The sequence below is a fragment of the Henckelia pumila genome, chromosome 1 (genome assembly GCF_033568475.1).
Source record: "Henckelia pumila isolate YLH828 chromosome 1, ASM3356847v2, whole genome shotgun sequence".
NCBI lineage: Eukaryota > Viridiplantae > Streptophyta > Magnoliopsida > Lamiales > Gesneriaceae > Henckelia > Henckelia pumila.
Window position 1 is genome coordinate 16981637 of NC_133120.1, and position 5626 is coordinate 16987262.

The window sequence follows — 5626 nt, forward strand, 5'->3', positions numbered from 1 at the left end:
AAACTACTACTCACTAATAAACATAATTAATCAAATAAAGTCTAAAACCATAAACTAGAAAATACGAGAATAGAAGAAAAACTAGAGAAGTGTTCAAGAGCAGTCGCCTTTACCCTTGGCGTGCAAAAATCAAAAGACAAAAAGTTTCCAAAAAGATCATAAAACTTCTATTTATAGGGTCCGCACCAATTAGAATCCTTTTCAACCTAGAAATTCTCGAACAAATCAAACTCCCGAACTCGCGCGCGCGCCTGGAAGAATTCTCGCGCGTTTGCAGTGAAATAAAACAGTGTCTCAAATAACCTCTCGCGCGCACGTGAGACAAGAGCTCGCTCGCGCGCGGCCTTCCTTCGAATATCTCTGGAATTTCCTTCTGCACGCGCGCGAGGAAGAAACCCGCCCGCGTGCGTCTCGGTTCTTATGTTTCTGGAACTTTTTATGGCGCACGCGCGCGATAGTGGCCTGCCCGCGCGCGCGTCTGTAGCTCAGTTGGTTCCTAAAAGCTCTATTAACCTACAAAATTCAACCAAGGGAGTAGAATGTATACACAATAAATAAAAAACAAAGAAAACACACGAAGTAAAATAAATGCATGCAAAATAACCATAAAAACAACACTAGATAATGCATACACAATGCACTTATCAAACATCCACAGAGAGTCAAGACAAAAAGTAAAGAATTTTTTTAAAAGCATGCACGGACCCCGTGCCTACCTCAGTGCTCGGGTCCGTGCATTAAACTGTAGCCAAGCTTCAGATACTACAGGGTACACGGACCCCGTGCACAACTCCGTGCATAGGTCCGTGCAAACAAATGCACTAAAAACTCAACTCTCTTTTTTCTACACGGACCCCCTGCACCTTCTGTTCTCTGGTCCGTGCACAACATATCAAAAACTCAACTTACTGCCTCATCAGAAGACTCACACGGACCCATGCACGGATGCATTTCCGGGGTCCGTGCATGAACAAAATCAAAATGATAACAAATGCGAGGGTACACGGACCCTGGCATGGATGTAGGCATGGGGTCCATGCCCTGCTAAAACTCAAAAAAATAAGATGCATATCAAATATGAAAATCTCCAACAACAACTCAATTACAATCCATAACATGCATTAATACTTCGATCTAGCATATTACAATACAAAATATGTCTAAAGTTGATCAAATACTCAAAAGGGTAGAACATGCATCAATTCTAGTTATTACAAAACAAAATACATATCGAGTTCGAATACAAATTCGACTCTAAACCAAGTCCTCACTTCTATCAAATATAACCCGATCTAGCCATGCTGCCTCTGACTCGATCCCGCCCCACCTATTGACAAGTATACATACAAAAACAAGACAACAGCCGGATAACTCTGGTGAGAATAATATTCCCAGTAAAAGCAACATAACATGCAATATCAAAAATATATCATTATCATGATATATCAACAACATATTCCAAATATGGAATAGAATGAAATGCAGGTCTTTACATTTGGGATTATCTTAATAAGATAATCAAAGGAAAACTTGGTTCTTTGGTTGGGATCCTGAGATCAAGATATCACAACAACACAATGACTCTCCCGATAGAGGTGGATGATGTATAACTCAATCCTCTAGACTCTTCTACAACTATAAGGAGTATTCGGACTCTAGGAGACATCAACAACCCAGGCACTCGATTATAGTCCTCAAGACGTCTAATTCGAAATGAAATCAATTAATTCGGCTCAATATGAATGCAAGAGCAATCGTAATACATTCAAACATATAATTCAAGTAATTCAAATAAACTTGCAAGTATATGATTTCAGGAAACTCGAAAATCATCTCATATTCGAGAATTTGTCCCTATTCGATTCAATGTCGACTTATACATTTCTCGATTCGAAGCTCCAACATAGGATAAGCTACAAAGACAAGAGTTTCCAAACAAAATCCATCTAAACTCAAATCAAATTAACAAGGTAGACTTGTTACCAATTCACGATCAATTCGTCGATTCAAATCCTACCAACTCCGAGTTCACAGCTTTCCAACAAATCTGTACGGAGATGCATAAGAATTTAATATCATTCATTCAGTTCAAATCAATTCCAAAAACTTAATCAAACTCCCAAATTCCACAAATCTCAAACCGGCGGCAAAACGGCTAATAAACGGCCAACCGAAAATCAACGAACTCAGCATAGCTATCAATACTACTCATATCAACTTCAATCTCATCAAAATCAACTCAAAAATCAACACTATTCCAAACCCCCATTTTCGAATTATGCTTCAAAATTCATAATAAATCCGAACGTTGTTGTTTTTTCGATCTGACTTCGAATATATCCAATCAAAATCGTAATCCATAGGAATCCGAAAAATGACTTATAACGGATCGATGAAAAACTTACTGTATAACGAAGCCCTCAAAGACATGATCATGAATATACATTCAGATCGAATTTCTATCGGACGGATCGTGCCAAAATGGAAGAAGAAAAGCTTGGATGAAGCTTTAATGGAGGGGATCGGTCTAGGATGGAGAAGGAATGAAGAAGACACGCCTCATCATATAATAAATATCAAATACCATGTCAAATTAAGGAAATTGCACTTTAGTCCCTGAACTTTTCAAAAATTTTCAATTCAATCCCTGCTCAAATTTCAATTCAACCCTCAAAATTCTAATCTCAAAAAATCAATAATAATTTCAATTAGGATAATTTTGGGGCGTTACAATAAAGATAGTGACACCAGATCTTCAAAGCAAACACAATAGCTGCAAGTTTAAGATCATGAACAGGATATCCAGTCTCGTTCGGCTTCAGATGCCTTGATGCATAAGCTATCACATGCTTCCTCTGCATAAGAACACAATAAACTGTAAAATCTCCAGTACCTGAAGGAATAGATAGAACTGGAGCACTGGTCAACCGCTTCTTCAAGTCAATAAAACTGGCCTCACAAGCTTTGGTCCAGACAAAAGGCACATTCTTCTGAGTTAGCTGAGAAACCGCCTTCGCAATAGATGATAATCCCTCTATGAATCTGCGATAGTAACCCACTAAACCCATAAAACTTCGAATCTCAGGAACATATGTCGGTCGAGGCCAATTCATAACCGCTTCGATCTTGTTGGGATCAACAAAAATGCCATCTCCAGAGATAATGTGACCGAGAAAGATAACTTGATCCAACCAGAACTCGCACTTCGACAATTTAGCAAACAACTGTTCGGCCCGCAAAATGTGCAAAATGGTTCTCTAGTGCTCTGCATGATCAGTACGACTCTTCAAATAAATAAGAATATCATCAATGAAAATAATTACAAACTCATCCAAATACTTCTGAAAGATTTGGTTCATAAGACCCATAAATACTGATGGAGCGTTAGTCAAACCAAACGGCATGACTATAAACTAAAAGTGGTCATACCTCGTTCTGAAATCAGTCTTAGGCACATCTTCTTCACGAACTCTCAGCTGATGATATCCTGACCTCAGATAAATCTTCGAATAAACAGACGAACCCTGCAATTGATCAAAAAGATCATCTATTCGAGGCAATGGATACTTGTTCTTTACCGTATCTTGGTTCAATTGATGGTAATCGATACAGAGTCGCATAGATCCATCCTTCTTTTGAAAAAAAAGAATTGGAGCACTCCAAGGCAAAACACTAGGTCTGATGTATCCCTTGGCAATCAAATCCTCGAGCTATTATTTCAATTCTTTCAATTCAACACGTGCCATTTGATAAAGAGCTTTGGAAATCGGTTGAGTACCTGACATCAATTCAATGCTGAATTAGATCTCACGAATAGGAGGAAATCCAGGAATATCATCCGGAAATACGTCAAAAAAATATCTAACCACTGGTATATCAATCAATTCGGGGCTAGATTTCAGGACATCAACTGCATATATCAAGAATCCCTCTGCACCTTTCTGTAACAAACGGGTAATCGACAAAACAGACATCAAAGGAATCTTGGATCGAGAAACCTTAACGAAAAATTTCCACTCATCCGCCATTTCATGTCTAAATCTGACCACCTTATGGAAACAATCGGCAGTAGCCCTGTACTTGGTTAAAAAATCTATACCAACGATACAGTCAAAATATGATAATCCCAAAACGATACAATCCATTTCAATCATATTCACTTCAAATCGAAGTTCACAGTTCCGAACCAATTTCACAGAAACAATTCCTCCACCCAAAGGTGAAGTAACAACAACTAAAGCTGGCAAAGGCTCAGAAGGTGACCTCTTAAATCGGTATGGTTAAGAATCTACTGGCAAGCGTACCAGGTCAAGTGTAGTGACCCTTAACCGGATCACCTACTAACAGAGCTTAGGCATGCAATTAACTTAATAAAACAGATATAAGAATAAACTGCGAAAACCATAAACATTACAAAATCCCAAGTAAAGGAATCTGTAATTTATCCAAATAATATACAACCAAATCGAATAGTTGTATCAACCTCAAACAACAGAAATAAAACCTAGACGAAGCTCCAGCTGGTCAACCACTGACTAGCCCCTCTTGGATCCACCTGCCTCGTCCAATCGCAAACCTGCCCCATGGAATAGGGTGTCCAGAAACATAGAGTACGAGACGTGAGCATAAAATGCTCAGTACAAGAGTATGAGTATACATGCATGCAAAGTGAACTCCCTATAAACTCGAGGTCAAGGATCAGATAACAGAGACAGACCAGGCCCTGGTATGTAGCACGCTGTGCCATTGCTTCAGGAGGTGGATCCCATACCAAATACCAGTGGATTTACCGGACCCAAAGCCATGGAAGTCCATCCACTAACAGGATAGGGTAAAACCCTACTAACAGACATCTCGAAGGAGATAGCTCAGTATGCAAATGAATGCAGCATAAATCAATGACATATAAACCATGCAGTCCCGTAATACATGCATACTCAGTCAGGATATCTCGAACAGTACTTTCGTACCTCAAAATAGTGCAAGCTCTACCAACTCTAGGTCCACGCCTATAGTCTGCTCTACACTGCCAAATGATACTACTATCATTATAGCGTTCTAAAAGCCTTAACTAAGCTAAAGCATACTCCTAAATATTTATAGGAAGCAAAAGCTATACCTTCATCCGTCGTTAGCCCTTTGATGTTGATGCCTCCAGAACTTGGGCACAACTCTGCTACGACTTCCGAACGCCTCGCCGACCGTTGGGTCAAGCCTAGGAAGGCTAGAACAACTCGAATAGACTAGAGAGGAGAGGGAAATACTCGGAATTGGCAATTGGAAATGAAGCCTCGGACCTCTATTTATAGACAACGATCGGAACTTCCGATCCTCGATCGGAACGTCCGAACCTCGATCGGAACGTCCGATCCTGACATCGGAGCTTCCAAAAATCCTGATCTGCCACGTGTCAAAATATCACTTGTTGACTCCGGATAGGGGTGATCGGAGCTTCCGGTCCTGATCGGAGCTTCTGATCCTGCCACACGTCATGCATGACGTAATATCATCGGTGCCTTCAATCGCTCATCGGAGCTTCCGATCCTGATCGGAGCTTCCGATCGTGCCTTCGGAGCTTCCGATCCATTTATACCCAATTTATTTAATTAGCATTAATCCTTTAATT